Here is a 16850-nt window from a genome sequence, read left to right as displayed (position 1 = left end):
AAGGGTAAGCGAAAGAGCTCGAGTTGAAATCAAATCCCTTTAGCAAACAGCAAAAAGGTCAGTGCTGACGCAAACTCTGGGACAGGTTGCCCTCCCTCAAGACTATATTCTTAAGTGGGTAGATTCTATTTGTAGCATTTTTACCTGTTTACTGACTCCCCCAGTCCAAAACCAGGTAGCTGTGCAAACATACTGGAGGGTTTGGACGAACTCTTGTGTCATCACACAGGGAATACATTTCAACTGCCTGAATTGTGCAGCCGCAAAACGCAATATCTGAGCAAAAGGCTTCATGTTTATCATGGCTTGGCTGTACTTTTTATTCAGTCAGAAGATTGGCTTCAGTATCCTAACCTCATAATTATGAGAATTAAAATACAATTTTGAATTTGTAATACAGATAGTGAATTCCTTGTAGTTTGTTCTAGATAAAGCAATATTTAAATGTTTTGTTGGATACTTTACAAGTAATTAAAACAACTGATTCTTCACCAAACCATTTTAGTTGCTGTTTATAGGCTGAATGTTAGTTTTGTCAACATCTGATTTAAAGCTTTAGCCATATATAATTGCAGAAGTCAGTCGAATTCATTAAATACTACATTTACCTAACTTAAGTAATGCTACACCCTTTATGCTATCTTAGTAAAAGAAAAGAAACCCCAAATAACATTCAGTTTAACTGGCCTACCACTTTGGCTAATGTTGGGGAGCATTCACGTTAGCCAAACTATACTTCCTTAAATTAAAAATATATTTCATGAAGAGAGAACTGTGTAGCCATTTATACAAGCCTACTATCTTGCCAGGTGACCCTCCTAGCTAAAGAAACAGGTGTAGTGGGCTAATTTTCCGATTTAGCAAGTCACATGGACCTCTCTCTAAAACATGGACAACTGTACACAAGCATTTGTTATGATTACATACTTATAATCAAATATACTAGCTAGTCATCAACCATCTCGCATCACAGCCAAATATCAAGCAAATTCAACAACACAAGAGCTAGCAAGCTAGCTAATCTCACTTACCTATCCGTAGCTGCTTTCTATTGGTAGTATGTTTCGTGCCCGCACCACGTCTTTTTGTCCGGTCGGGTCTTGGAAGACCGGAAGCTGTGTGGTTCATAAAAACATTTTCTTACTCAATATCAAGCCACGATTATTGTTTTTATTTTAAATCGTATAATGTCGGACTTTTTTAGCCGTCTCTCAGGAAAATAAATGGGGCTCAGAGCCTCAGAATACTGAAATTTGTATTTTTTTAAACGTTTTGTTCCTTCTAATTTGTTATTCTTTTCTAAATAACACACTGTTATTTACTCAACAATAACACACAATCATCCTTGTTTTTATTTATTTGTTTAATTCTATAATATCGGGCTTTTTTGACGTCTGTCAGGAACTGAATTTCAAAATAAAGTCACCGGAAACAGACAATACACACCAACTGAACTGATTACCCAAGATCCTCAGCTATGGTTGTAGCTCGGTGATTGGATGTTTTAGCCGCAATGCACATTGGGATATGCTGTTTATGCGATATGAAATTCCGAATGTGCTTGCTTTTCTCATTGGAAGTCATCACATAACGGCAGAGGTGGGACCAAGTCATTGTTTTGCAAGTCCGAGTCAAGTCTCAAGTCTTTGTGCTCAAGTCCGAGTCAAGTCTCAAGTCTTTGCGCTCAAGTCCAAGTCATGTCTCAAGTCAGGATGGGCAAGTTCAAGTCAAGTCCAAGTCCTAAACTTTGACAAAACGAGTCTTAAACAAGTAATTATGTGCTTTTCATCAAATGTAATGACATCGATCAACAGAATAATACTTAAATTATAAAACTGCTCTTTATTAGTCACATTAATAATTTAATAATCCATTTTCTCTCTGCTGGTAAAGTAACGTGTGTTTTTCTAATTTAAGAGGGATCAGTAAGGTAAGGCTACCCGTGACGGTTTGATTCAGAAGGAGTTTAATGTATAAGATCCCTGTTGTTGAGGTAACCAGAATGTTTATTTCCACTGTGTACAACATGTTGTAAGGGACCCACAATCTATCTTTATGTAAGGGATAATGTGCAGCGCGGCGGTCTCTATGGGGAAAAGAACACCTGAATCTAGATCCCTCTGCAGGTGGTACTTTAACTATGTTTTGATGCTAATACTTTTGTACTTTTACTTGTAACATTTTGAATGCAGGACTTTTTATTGTACAGGGTTCCTGCAGGTTTCGCCAACTCAAATTTAAAGGAGACATGTCATGCTTTTCCGGTTAGTACCCGTCCCCTTGTGTGTTATGAAGGTTTTTATGCATGTAAGCGGTGTGCAGAGTCAAAACCCTCAAAGTACACCCTGTAGCAAGTAAAACTCTAAAACAGAAAATACCTCCCCAAAACGCCTCGTTGGTGAAACGTCATTGTCCCTATTTTTACTTCCTGGGTGCTGTGTCGTAGAAGCACCCAGTAGCCACGCAAGAACTATGACGCGATACGGTCATGCGGTACCCGGAACCAAATGGGCCAATCCGTGGAGCCGTTACGTTGTGTCCGCGGAGCTGTTACGTTAAGCCCCCGCTGATTGGTCCAAATTGACCAATCCACGACTTCCTCACACACTCAGTGCAGGCAGCTCTGCTGATTTCTCCTCCCTGGCTGCAGGCTGATAACAGACAGTTGGGATCGCGGCGAAATTCTCTCTGCAGACCAATTCTCACAGCGTTTATAAACCTTTTTCTTACTCAATATCAAGCCACACTTATTGTTTTTATTTCGGCTGTGACTTTGTGTGTGCTCAGGTTGAGTTTGGCTGTGTTTTCGCTGTGTATCAAGGAAATCACACCTCCACGGAGCTCAGCGCGATTCACAACGTCCCGACTGGTCCCGACCAATCGGAGCACACTGTGCTCACAGGGAGGGGGGGGCAAGAGCTGCAGCGAGCCGTTTAGTGGAGAAAGTGAATACTGCTGAATACACATACTTTACAGAGATGCTGTATGCGAAACCAATGTGAATTTGGAAAATTGCACAGTATTTTTCTATTTTAGTATACCTCAACAATGGAATTATGATCAGTGGAAATGGCCATGACACCTCTCCTTTAAGACTTTTTAACACCTTTTTAAGACCACTTTGAATAGAATGTAAGACCTATTTCACGGCAATAAAGTATGAAGGAAAATTGATATGAAAGAAGAAATACGTCCCATAATCACTTACAAAGTAAATGTATTCATGTTCAACATAAGAACAGTGACTGAACATAACAGCATAACAGTACAGAACTGTGTTAGCGTGTTAGACAAAAAGTGTATATGTGTCTGTGTGTGCTTGAATGTGTGTGTGTGTGTGTGTGTGTGTGTGTGTGTGTGTGTGTGTGTGTGTGTGTGTGTGTGTGTGTGTGTGTGTGTGTGTGTGTGTGTGTGTGTGTTAGGGCTGTGCAATTAATCATATTTTAATCGCAATTACGATTTTGGCCTGCCACAATTACGAAAACAACATAATCTAAAAAAAAAAATTTATTTTGCTTTGCTAGGTTGTGACAGTGCACTACAACATGTTTGATCTAATTAATTTTTTAGTAATGTATCATTTATTTAATTAATTTTTGTATTGGTTTTTCAGTTGAATTATACGTTCAGGGTAATCAACAGTTAAAAAGATACTGTTCAAATTATTAATTAAAGTCAATGAATAATCGTATTTAATAATCATGATATTAATTATTGACCAACATAATCTTGATTATTGCCATCATCGAGCAGCCCGTGTGTGTGTGTGTGTGTGTGTGTGTGTGTGTGTGTGTGCGTGCGTGCGTGCGTGCGTGTGTGTGTGAGAGAGAGAGTGACAAGAGCTATATTAAAAGACAATAGATTTTGTTTTTTTAGGTCAATATCCCAACAAATCCCAGCAGACAATGGTGTTAAGCGCACATACTGAAAAGTGCTCTGCTGCCTTGGCTACACTATTTCATCGTTGCTGTTGTATGATTGGTGTTTAGCTACGGTATTTAGCGTCTCCAGCACCTCCACTTTTAGGGTTGACGTAGACCCAAACTTCGCCCGGAGGTCCCCCGGTGTTGTTGCGGGAGCTGCTGCACTAGCTAACGCTACATTAGCAAAACAAACGCTAATTTCTTTTGCAAACGGTGCAGCGGTCTTCAAACACGTTCCCCTCCACTGGTTTCAACCAAGCACTAAATTAGATGTTTCCCAACTAAATACGGTTGAACTTACACTTCCCCATATTTATTTGTATAAGTAGATTGAGTAGCATGAAGCTGCAGCGTTGGAGACGTCTACCCGTCCACACTACAGGCATCAAACAATCTTGAAGCTGGGCGTGTCTTGAGGCTTGGCGATTTCTCGCGCCCAAGGCGACCAACAACCAATCATGAATCTCCCGCCCGCCCCCGGCATACAAAGCAATAGCAATGTTAAAACTAAGTAAACTGGATATAAAATCCCCAAACAGGCGAAAACCTACCAGTTTCATCCACTGTCTCTGCCACCTCCATGCCTCGCTCCTCCAGTTTGTATCCCGGTAGATGAACAGAGTCTGATCATACAGCACCAGGTGATTCACTACCGCTCCATTTTTTTGAATATGAGGAAATGACCTGCGTAGTCTCTCCCAGCATAGACGCAGTTTGATTGGCTAGCGCTTGTTCTGGCAGATTTGCATACGCAGGATTTGATTGGCTGATGCCAAGCATCGAGCCTCAAAAGTTGAACATTGTTCAACTTTTGATGCCGATAGATGCTCGTGATGCTTGAAAAGCCATGCCATGCTCCCCACAATGCAGTTCGGCGAAGTTTAAAAATCTTCTACGTCACCCCATTCAAATGAATGGGCGAAGCGTTGAAAACATTTTTCGCTGCCTGTAGTGTAGACGGGCCAGGACCGCACTTGTAGAACCGCACACACAGGTCGGACAGAGCACGTGACGGTGGCACGTGACGGAGCACGTGAACGTCAATGCAACGTAACGTCAACGTAATGTGAAGTGCTTTTAAAGTTGTATTTGTTTAACATTAATAACAATTCCGGTGTCTTGAAATTAAGTGTGATTAGCTAACATTAACTATGATAGTGTTAAGGCAATACAAACAAACATCTGTTTGCTTATGATAGCTTCTAATGGTATTAAAGTCTCTAAAAACAACTATTCGTTAGCTATAGCTTTCGGCAAAAGCATTAGCTTCGTTAGCATATTTGATAATTTGTTTAATGAAACTAGCGTGATTTTGGCAAGCACAACAAGGTGTCATAGTTGAATAATTTAATCACTAATTACAGTAAGAGTGTGAGTAATGTGAATCATGTTGTTTTTTTTAAAGTTAACAACTATTCTGTTGTATTCTTTCACACACAGTGACGTCACGAGCTACCCACAATGCAACGCGCGCCATATATATATATATATCAATATGCCATTTTCCTGGAGGTGCAAATATCCTGGAGGTGCTAATATAAACAGCTAGCTAACGTAGCCAGGCAGAGCGCACTAGATTTTTTTTCTGAAATAATGACCGAAGAAATCGCTGCATGTCTTAGAGCTGTGTGGGTTGTCGGATTGCCCTTACAGACTGCCTGCAGATGTATGGAAAAACGACTCTCGAAAGTGGCCTTCGGTCGATTTTGGCAGCATCTACGTCTATCTTCTGGAAACACCAGGTGAATACCCCACTTGTCACAATAATATTATCATGCCAATGCATATATGTGGTATTTTAGAGTTGACTAGATATTGATTAAGGCAATAGACTATGATATTCTGCTTGCACCTCGCGTGAAATGGCTGATACCGGAAGTACGGTGTCGCCCTCGGCCCAATACCCGTATGTGTGTGTGAAAGAATTGAATTGGACAGCCATACAAGCAACAAGTGCTAAATGTCATCTGTTAGCCGATGATGACTCGCTGCAAAACCAACTGTTAACCATTTTGTTTATTTGTTTAATGAAACCGTATGTTATGGTTATGTTATTTGACATAGGCTTTTATCCAAAGTGACTCACAAAAAACATAAAATAACCATAATTAACACTAGAATTTCAATACAAATAGTTACATAGTCAAGTTGTCTAAAACATCCAATCACCGAGCTTCAACCATAGCTGAGGATCTTGGGTAATCAGTTCAGTGGGTGTGTATCGCACGTCTGTTTTCGGTGACTTTATTTTTGAAATTCAGTTTCTGACGGACGTCAAAAAAGCCCGATATTATAGAATTAAACAAATAAATAAAAACGAGGGTAATTGTTTGTTGAGTAAATAACAGTGTGTTATTTAGAAAAGAATAACAAATTATAAGGAAAAAAAGAATTAAAAAATATAGATTTCAGTATTCTGAGGCTCTGTGCCCCATTTCTTTTCCTCACGGACGGCAACAAAAACACAAAAGGCTGTCTACAAATCTAATATAGGACATATTTTTGGCAAGAGATGATTTTTTTTAGGGACTAGAAGCCAGAGGTTCCTTATTAAACAATGTCATGAGAGTGTATTTGGGATACAGTGCCTTGAGTGCAAGACACCACTGTGGGCATATAATCCTTAAACCATATAATTCTAAAATGTTGGCCTTTCATTTAATAATAAATTGGGTATGTTGGCCAAGTGGTATACTGTATAGTAGCATTGAAGATCATATACAGTGCCTACCTTGTCTTCTTTTTTTAGGGACATGCCCACTCTACATACCCAGAACACCCAGTAGTATTTGTATTTATTTAATCTCCCTCTTCTTCGAACTCTCAATCCTTTTTACACAAAAACGTGATGTCTTTTTGTCATATTAAAAAAATAAATACAACAAATTAATGAATTTTACTATTAAGATGTAAAAATTCTGGTCGACGATGTGTGTACTCAGTCTGCCTCAGGCGAGCGTGGCAAGCAGTCAGACAACTATTTTTGGTACAAGTGGAACATTTCTATGGGCATTCTATAGTGGTGGCCGGGGACCAACAGCAGAGGATCGGGGGGGTTTGAAGAAAGTCTGTAAATGTTGTGGGACTGTGGGAAACAGTGACCCTCTGCCACACTCTGCTGGCACTGGAGGTCTGCATGTGGGAAACCAACCAAACAGAAGGAGAGGGAGAGCTGCCAAGCCCATCATTTGAGTTTGGGATGAGTGTATGTGTGTGAGTGTGTTTGGTGGACAGAAGTTGTGGAGCTCTGGTGAAGGCAACATTTACTATCCTTAAAATGCGTCTGAGCTATCATGGCGAAATCATGTCAATGATCTTCTTTATCACAGATTCTGGAAATAAAACAGATGCCATGTAACACTCTTGTATCAAACACTGTCCCTTGAGAAGTGTAAAAGGGGTGGATAGGGGAGAAAAGACAGGTTGCTGGCAAAGGGTATGAAGGATGGAGGCAAATGTAGTCTGTAGGTGGAAAATGATGAATGAGGAGTACAGTATGAGTAAAAATGGGTTACTTTTCTCCAGTTCTTCCTGAAAAATACACACCAATGTACTAAAACATGAAAGAATGGGTGGGCAGAGCATTGGCAGCAATGCTGTTTCCTGGTGCGGTACGACATGTAGGCGCAAAACGAAAACACTCATGGTGTTTTGGATACTGATTCAACTAAAGTAAATGGATGTCTCAGTACACTTATGTAAGTCAAATAGCTAAATATATAATGACACCATGCAACGAATCCTACATCATCAATCATCTGTGAATCATGAACACAAACCTACACATAAAATAACATCACTTTAGGCTCTCATGCAGTTTTACAAATGAATTAATAGATAGTATATTTATATTCATTATAAGTTTGGGAATTAAGGAGCAGACATTTGTTTTTATTTCATTTAATTGTTTATTTGAAGAGGGACAATGCACATTGATGAACATTTAAAACAAATAATGCTTTAAAACGTAAACATGCCGGATTTTTAGCTTTGAGCTAATTTCCATCCATAGTTGGGTGAAGATGTGGGCCCCATCATTTGTATTGCTAAATTGTAGACCTTTTCACAAAAAATAAATAAGGTTATCCATCTGAATGTGTTCTTTTCACCGGAAACAGACGTAGACCTATATGGGACATTTCGAGCATCATTGCGATACACAGTCACTGAACTGATTACCCAAGATCCTCAGCTATGGTTGAAGCTCGGTGATTGGATGTTTTAGCCGCAATGCACGTTGGGATATGGTGTTAATGCGATATGACATCCAAAAAACATTTAGGAGTTTAGGATGGCCGAAGACACTACACTACCCATAATCCTCAGCTATCGTTTGGGACTACAGTCCCTTTGCTTGACAAACCCTGTGATTAATCTTCAAGCTCTGGGATTGGATGTTGGAGTGGCAGTGCGCCAAGGTTGCGCCGAGCATCAGACAGCTCTTTGAAATGGAATGAAACCCATGGCAGACTATCCAAAACTGTCCATCTATCAATATGTGTGTACCTCCACCATTAAACTGTCATATTCTGCACATTTCTACTATCTACATACATAAGAGTATAATTAATATGTATACTATCAGTTAAAATAAGTGCTTCAACATAGTTAACATTGCAGGAAAGCAATTAGACGTTAAGTACTTTGTCAGGCTTAATATTTATCTGTAGATACCCCCAGAGCTTTTTTCTTATATAAAAGAAGACCTTAACCTAAAGTATTCTTTAATGTTTGAATAAAGGTTCATTAGTTTTTCTGTTTTGCACATCCTCCTATTAATATCTTTGTACATCCGGCACTAAACTGTTTTATTGATCACTTACAGTATCTTCTTGATTTTTTATATTCTATATTTCTATCATTGACCTTTTACTTTCCCCCTATATTTTATATGTTAAATATAACATATTCAACAAAAATATTCAATAAGGTGCTTTAACCACTAGTAGGCGTGCGGGTTAAAAAAACTGTCAAGTTTACAGTGTTAACACAATACATTATACTTTCCAGTATAAGTTTCCAGCTTAGTTCATGACGGATGTATGTTGTTATCCACACATATATTTTTTTGATATTTGAACCTACACCTGCAACAGTCAAAGACAGGCAACTATTGAAGAGTTGGAAAGGTCTGAAGATGTTAGAAATAAGGTACACACAGCATACAATGCCATAATAACTTTGTATTATTACTGTAGGACACTTATGTATGTATAACATCTGAAGATGTGTAGTTTTATTCATGTTTTCACATAATTTTACAGGATACTGCTATATTATTTCACAAGTTTTACTTCTACACATTAATATCTGTTTTGTAAAACATCACAGACAGAAAGGTATATCCGTCATTTAATGGTAAGCTATTGACATTCTGAATCCATAGATGTGTCTCCCATCACCCAAAACCCCTGACTATTCTCTCAACTCAGTGTTTACATTCTTATAAGAAGAAAAGTAATATCTTTAAAAACTACAAGTCCTTTTCTATCAGCTGTGCACTGTTATGGTGTAAATATAGCCTATTTACCAATTGGATCAAATGTAAAAGTCAGCCGAATTAGTGTTGATTCTGCAAGGAGACGTATTGTGTGAAGAGAAATTGAAGATGTTGTTTAATTGATATATTTATGATCCACGTCACATATTCAGTTTCTGTGGCAGTTCTTCCAGTTTGTCGAGAAGTCTTCTAATCAGGGCTCTACTGTATAAATAAAGAACTACGGCAGATGTGTAACATTTAATGCAGCCTGCCGAACCGTGTATTACAATGCCGTTATGTGATGACTTCCAATGAGAAAAGCAAGCACACTCAGATTAAAGTATTATTTTTTTTTTTGTAAATGTTTTTCGGATTTCATATCGCATAAACACCATATCCCAACGAGCATTGCGGCTAAAACATCCAATCGCCGAGCTTCAACCATAGCTGAGGATATTGGGTAATCAGTTCAGTGTGTGTGTATCGCAATGATGCTCGAAATGTCCCTTATAGGCCTCCGTCTGTTTCCGGTGACTTTATTTTGAAATTCAGTTCCTGAGGAACGGCAAAAAAGCCAGATATTATAGAATTAAACAAATAAATAAAAACAAGGATCATTGTGTGTTACTGTTGAGTAAATAACAGTGTGTTAATTAGAAAAGAATAACAAATTAGAAGGAAAAAAATATTTAAAAAAAATACAGATTTCAGTATTCCGAGGTTCTGAGCCCCATTTATTTTCCTCGCGGACAGCAAAAAAAGTCCGACATGATTTAAAATAAAAACAATAATCGTGGCTTGATATTGAGTAAGAACATGTTTTTATGAACCACACAGCTTCCTGTCTTCCAAGACCCGACCGGACAAAAAGACGTGGTGCAGGCACAAAACACACTACAAATAGAAATACATTGCTTTTAAAATCGTTCTGTGTGACACGAAAAAAAGGGGGAAATCGTGTTGTGAACACGAATCAATAGATTAAATGTCGTGACTATAACACAAAATGCCGTGAGACTGGGTTGTACATTAAGGGCAGTCATGGTACTGTGCCTACTTTTAATCTGGTTTGTGAGTTAATAAATAAACTCCTTATAGATCGATTCCCTCAAAAAGAATGAGTAAACCGTCTGATTACATTAGCGCAAGTGAACAGACATAAAGACTAATTCAATATGAATGTGTGACTTTGAGAAGCTTCCAGATCTGTGTAGAGTCCTGAGAAAGTTTAGTGAAACAGTCGACAGATATAAATACACATCAACCGACAGAAAAGCCAGCAATGGGGAGATGATTACCATGTTTCGCCACCAAAACACAGCTGCTAACTATGTTAAAATAATAACAATGTCTAAATCTATGAGTGGCAAAAGGGCTGAGAGAAGGAAGTCCAACCACACACTCGAACACCAGCACTCACACACACGTTACTTCTCATTCTGCCCACAGTGATTGTTCGCCCACATGCACGGTGTGTGTCCACCCAGGAGTTAACCGCTTGAGGAGCCGGCTACATAGCATGAGAGTGGTTGAATGAGATGCATTTAGAAAGTGCCTAACTTTTACACATGCAAAACTACACATTCATTCACGGAAGTGTATTCACGAACACACGAACACACGCACACATAGTGTGTTTCAGGAACGGCCAGCTGTGTCAAAATTTCAAACATATCTCCAAAAACCTCATAATTGCCATATCCGTTTGACGTTTCGGTATTTTAGTGACCAACACACACAATCAAAAAGGTTTAATTGCTATAACTGGCAACTCAGGAGTGTGTTGTTAGACTTACACAAATATCAGTCATGACTATTTATCTATTTGCTATGAAAAGACTTAAACTTTCCCTTACAGCTAAATGTCATGGGTTAAGTGCTCAAGGCCTCTATCTAGAGCTATTTACAGAATCACAAGATGACACTTACGACTTTAAGTTAAAAATATAGGACCAAAGTAGGGTGACTAGGTTTAGTTTGGTCTGAGAGAGAACATTTTGAAGGCTTTGGCCCTGATTTACTGAAGCATTCAATGTATGCAGTGGCTTGCTGAGAAGTGTGGCCCACAGAGGGGAGAGTAGGTCCTCAAACTTGGTGGGGGCCCTCTCAAAGATGCCAGGTTATACTCTGCTGAGTTCAACACATCAAGTTCAAGGGGCCATGTTTCCTTTCTCCAGGGGCTCAGAATTCCTAGCAGAGCACCTGGGCCCCTTTTAAATACTGCATACTCTGCCATGTTTTAGAGAACATTTTGGAAGAGTTATGCATTGTTTGATACTGTCTTCATTGTATATTGTATGTGTTTTAATAGCTTTCATCCACTTTACCATCATTCATTGCAAAGGCATTTCTTGTGAGGCATGATTTCTGTTTCTTAAAAGATGTTTGCAGGCTAAACGTCATGGCAAGACAAAGATGCTAGTCCAAGGTTCACAGTTAGATCTCTCTTATACAGAGTATCTGTAGGAGCTATTACACTGCTTAGATTGCAACTATAACATTGAAAAACGACTTCCAAGGAAAAGTTTAACACTTTCTAAAACATTGGTCCTGTCCCGTTTTTATTTCATAGAACTAGCTTTAATGTTCCAAAACGTGCATATGAAGTCTTTTCAGTAAACGAGCAAGAGAGAACAATTGATTAATTTTATGTATGCACTACAGTAACCAAGACAATTTAGAAACCAGCCAACTGTTACGGTGTGAAGCAGGCAGGACCCAAATGCAGAATAAAGTGAAAATTCCTTTATTTCAAGGCTAGGTGATAAACAAAGACAAAACAGAACACTCACCGACGAAATACACACAAGACTAATCACACAGGTGAACACAATCGGGTAATCAGACACACTAGGGAAACTAACGACAGGGAACCACAGACAGATCTAAACAAGACAAAACACAACGCAGACAGAAAACCAAAAACAGATATAGACAAGACAAAACACCATAAAGACAGATCGTGACAGAACCCCCCCCCTCAAGGGACGGATTCCAGACGTCCTAAAAAAAAAATAAATAAATACAAAAGTCCGGGCCCGGGGGCAAAGCAGAGGACCAGGAAGGGATCTCGGGCGGACGGCCCGGGGGCAAAGCAGAGTTCAAAAAGGGGAATTCGGGCGGACGGCCCGGGGGCAAGGCAGAGTTCAAAAAGGGGTTCTCCGGCGGACGGCCCGGGGGCAAGGCAGAGTTTGAGGAGGGGCGAAGACCACAGCTCTCAGGGGACCGGGCAGGAGCCGTTGTTGACCGGACAGTAACCAGAGCCGGTGGGACAGGTGTCGGCAAGATTCCCCACGGAAGAGGAAAAGGAGTTGGCAGGACCCCCGGCGAGACATGTAATGTCGAGGCCTCCAACGAAACAGGACACAGGGTTGGCAGGACCCCCGGTAGAAGAATAGTCGGCGGGGCCTCCAACGGCACAGGACACAGAGTTGGCAGGACCCCCGGCAGGAGAGCAGTCGGCAGGGCCTCCAACGGCACAGGACACAGGACCGGCAGGACCCCCGGCAGGAGAGTTGATGGCGGGACCTCCAACGAGACAGGACACAGGGTTGGCAGGACCCCCGGCAGGAGAGTAGACGGCGGGACTTCCAACGGGACAGGACATAGGGTTGGCAGGACCCCCGGCAGGAGAGTAGTCGGCGGGGCCTCCAACGAGACAGGACAAGGAGCTGGCAGGACCCCCGGCAGAAGAGTAGCCGGCGGGACCTCCAACGGGACAGGACAAGGGGTTGGCAGGACCCCCAGCGGATCCTCGAATGGTACTTGAGTAGGGACTTGACTGGGAACTCGAGAGAGAGAGAGAGAGAGAGAGAGAGAGAGAGAGAGAGAGAGAGAGAGAGAGAGAGAGAGAGAGAGAGAGAGAGGGCTTGAGAGGGAACTCGAGAGGAAACTCGAGAGGTGATTTGAGAGGGGACTCGAGAGGGAACTCGAGAGGGGACTTGAGAAGTGTCTTGAACAGGGACTCGAGAGGGGACTCGAGAGGAGATTCGAGAGATGAATTGAAAGGGAACTCGAGAGGGGTCTCGAGAGGGAACTTGAGAGGGAACTGGAGAGAAGACTTGAGAGTGGACTCGAGAGGGAACTCGAGAGGGAACTGGAGGTGTGTCTTGAAAGGAGACTCGAGAGGGAACTGGAGAGGGGACTCGAGAGGGGACTCGAGAGTGGACTCGAGAGGGGACTGGAGAGGAGACTCGAGAGGGAACTCGAGAGGGGACTGGAGAGGAGACTCGAGAGGGGACTGGAGAGGAGACTGGAGAGGGGACTGGAGAGGGAGCTCGAGAGGGGACTCGAGAGGGGACTCGAGAGGGGACCTGAGAGGGAGCTCGAGAGGGGACTCGAGAGGGGACTCGAGAGGGGACCTGAGAGGGAACTGGAGAGGGAACTCGACAGGGGACCTGAGAGGGGACTTGTGTCGGTCGGTACGCCGACAGGACACGGGGAGCTGGCGTCGGCTGGAAAGCCAACAGGAGACGAGGAGCTTGAGTCGGCCGGTACGCCGACAGGCCTCGGGGAGCTGGCGTTGGCCGGTACGCCGACAGGCCTCGGGAGCTGGCGTCGGCTGGAGAGCCAACAGGAGACAAGGTGCTGGAGTCGGCCGGTACGCCGACAGGACACGGGGAGCTGGCGTCGGCCGGAGAGCCAGTCCTGGAGCCGAAACTGGAGTTGGGACCATGGCTACTAGGGCCGGTACTGAAGCCGGAACCATGGCTGCTGGGGCCGGAGCCATGGCTGCTGGGGCCATGACTGGGGCTGGGACCATGGCTGTGTGGGCCGGTTCTGTAGCAGGGACCATGGCTGCATGGGCCGGTTCTGGAGTCAGAACCATTGCTGCTGGGCGTGGAGCGGAAGCCTGGACCCTGGCTGTGTAAGCCAGGTAATGGAGAATGGAAGCATGGATGCGTGGGCCGGTACTGGTGCATGGATCCATGGCCTTGTAGGCCGGTTCTGGAGCCGGAACTGGGGCTGGAACCCTGGCCTTGCGTCTCTTAGGAGTCTTTTGGAGGCTTCGTGGACCTCCAAACGCCAGACCAGACCCCACGAAAGGGTCAGAACATGAAGACTGGCACTCAGGGCTACGTGAGAAAACCCTAAGCCACTCGGGCAACAAGCTAGGGCTTGCGAGCAAGGGCTTGCGAGCAACCTCCTGACGTGCCTCCTTCAACGCAGCCTCTCTACCTCGTCTAGATGAGGCGCCTTTCCACGTATACAAAATTTACTCCAGAGAGTATCCAAGACATTCCGCCTGTAGCATCAAATGGGCTGAGTCTGCTGGGTCCATAATGGTCGGTTCGTAATGTTACGGTGTGTGAAGCAGGCAGGACCCAAATGCAGAATAAAGTGAAAATTCCTTTATTTCAAGGCTAGGTGATAAACAAAGACAAAACAGAACACTCACCGACGAACTAGTCATGACACAAGACGAACCGACAAAGACAGACAGAAAAACCAGAACTTAAATACACACAAGACTAATCACACAAACAACACACAGGTGCGGAGGGAGGAGAAAACACAGGGGCCACAGGTGAACACAATCGGGTAATCAGACACACCAGGGAAACTAACGACAGGGAAATGCCGTTAGATTAGAGACGAAATGCCAGATGCAGCGTAACCGGGAGCGGGTGCGGGAACACAGCCTTCACCAGCTACCTGCTTAACAGAAAAACAAGGCAGTTTGGCGTCTACCAGGAGCGGGGGCGAGAACTGCCTTCACTGGTTGAGTTCGAGACGAATGCCAGATGCAGTGTAACCGGGAGCGGGTGCGGGAACACAGCCTTCACCGGCTACCTGCTTAACGGAAAAACGAGGCCGTTTGGCGTCTACCAGGAGTGGGGGCGAGAACTGCCTTCACTGGTTAAGTTAGAGACGAACGCCAGATGCAGCGTAACCGGGAGCGGGTGCGGGAACACAGCCTTCACCAGCTACCTGCTGAACGGGAAGAGTAGAGCGGTGCTACTACTCGCCGAACAGAAAAAGGGATGTAGCTACATCCGCATTACTGGTAGAGGGAGCGGGAGCGAGAGCACTGCCTTCACCTAGCTGGGTAAAATAAAGAAGCTTAACAGTATACGCAAGACGTTAGCCGAGCGGCTGCTGCTAACGATCAAGCGAGATCAAGTCAAATAACACACATGTTTAAGACCAGATAACTAGCTTCTAAAGAAGAGAATAGCACAGAGCCGTAGTTACAGCAGTAACCATGGCCAGGGCTCACACGGCATCTAACCGTAGTTACAGTAGTAACTATGGCCAGTACTTATACGGCATAGAGCCGTAGTTACGGTATTGCCTATGGCCAGTACGTGCACGGCTTGGAACCGTAGTTACAGTAGTAACTATGGCCAGTACTTACGGCTTAACCCCGTAGTTACAGTATTAACTATGGCCAGTACTTACGGCTTAGACCCGTAGTTACAATAGTAACTGTGACCGGTGCCTAAAAGTGTCAGCCAACGGCTGCCCACTAGACAATATAATATTGGGAGGATGAAATCCTCCTTAATGGCCATACATGCAGAGCACACAGCACACACAGTGAAGATTGTCCTCTGCATATCGTCCTAGTGCTAGGAGTCTAGTACTAGGAGCAGTAAATACAACGATATAGCGCTACTGCAACCATACCATGCGTTTACCGGGAGCGGGAGCGAGAGCACTGCCCTCACCGGCTGAGTTAAATAATGAAGCTTAACCGTACATGCAAGGTGTTAGCCAAGCGGCTGCTGCTAACAATCAAGCAACCAAGTCAGAACACAATGTTAAGACCAGATAATTAAGCTTCTAAGAAAGAGAACAGCCCGCATAGAACCGTGCCTGGTTACAGTAGTAACCGCACATGCCGAGCACACAGCACCCGCCGTGAAGATGTTCTCTGCATATCATCCTAGTGCTAGGAGTCTAGTACTAGGAGCAGTAATACAACGATCTAGCGCTACTGCAATCAAACCCTATGCTACAGGGAGCGGGAGCACTGCCCTGAGTTAATAGTTAAGCTCAACAGCAAGGTGTTAGCCAAGCGGCTGCTGCTAACAATCAAGCGACCAAGTCAGAACACAAATGTTAAGACCAGATAATAGCTTCTAAGAAATAGAAAGTACTTACCTTACTTTCTGCATCTAAACGAAAAACGGGTTTAAAGTATGACCCTCTGGGCTTCCATACTAAATCGAATGAGGGACGCAGCCAAAGCTGGGACTCAAATGCTAATGATAGCTTGGGCACAAAGCCACAAGCAGAACTTTCAAAAGAGCATAAGGGCAACTTTATGGGAGAGGAAGCGGGAACACTGGCGTCACCAGAAAGTCTAAGCCACAAACAATAAGACGGTAATCAGGACAACTTGGCTGGGAGCGGGTGCGGAAACACAGCCATCACCAGCAACAAGCTGACACAAACCTGTCTGTCGAGGCTCTGCACAGCCGGCCGCAGCTCCTGGAGGA

The 16850-nt window shown here is 43.2% G+C and overlaps 1 protein-coding gene across 5 annotated transcripts in view; it reads right to left on the bottom strand.

Annotated features, from left to right (window-relative positions):
• Window positions 1-1120, bottom strand: part of LOC117462037 (solute carrier family 12 member 7-like) — a 31848-nt gene extending 30728 nt beyond the window's left edge. For 2 of the 5 annotated variants that reach the window (XM_034104074.2, XM_034104077.2), the window contains exon 1: window positions 1032-1119. The gene's annotated coding sequence lies outside the window, so the exon portion shown is untranslated. Of the gene's footprint in view, window positions 1-1031 lie in introns of all 5 variants that reach the window. The other 3 variants (XM_034104075.2, XM_034104076.2, XM_034104079.2) reach the window with 3 other exon arrangements.
• Window positions 1121-16850: the final 15730 nt, after the last annotated feature.

Source organism: Pseudochaenichthys georgianus, chromosome 17 (genome assembly GCF_902827115.2).
Source record: "Pseudochaenichthys georgianus chromosome 17, fPseGeo1.2, whole genome shotgun sequence".
Taxonomy (NCBI): Eukaryota; Metazoa; Chordata; class Actinopteri; order Perciformes; family Channichthyidae; genus Pseudochaenichthys; species Pseudochaenichthys georgianus.
This window is presented reverse-complemented; position numbering and strand designations above follow the sequence as displayed.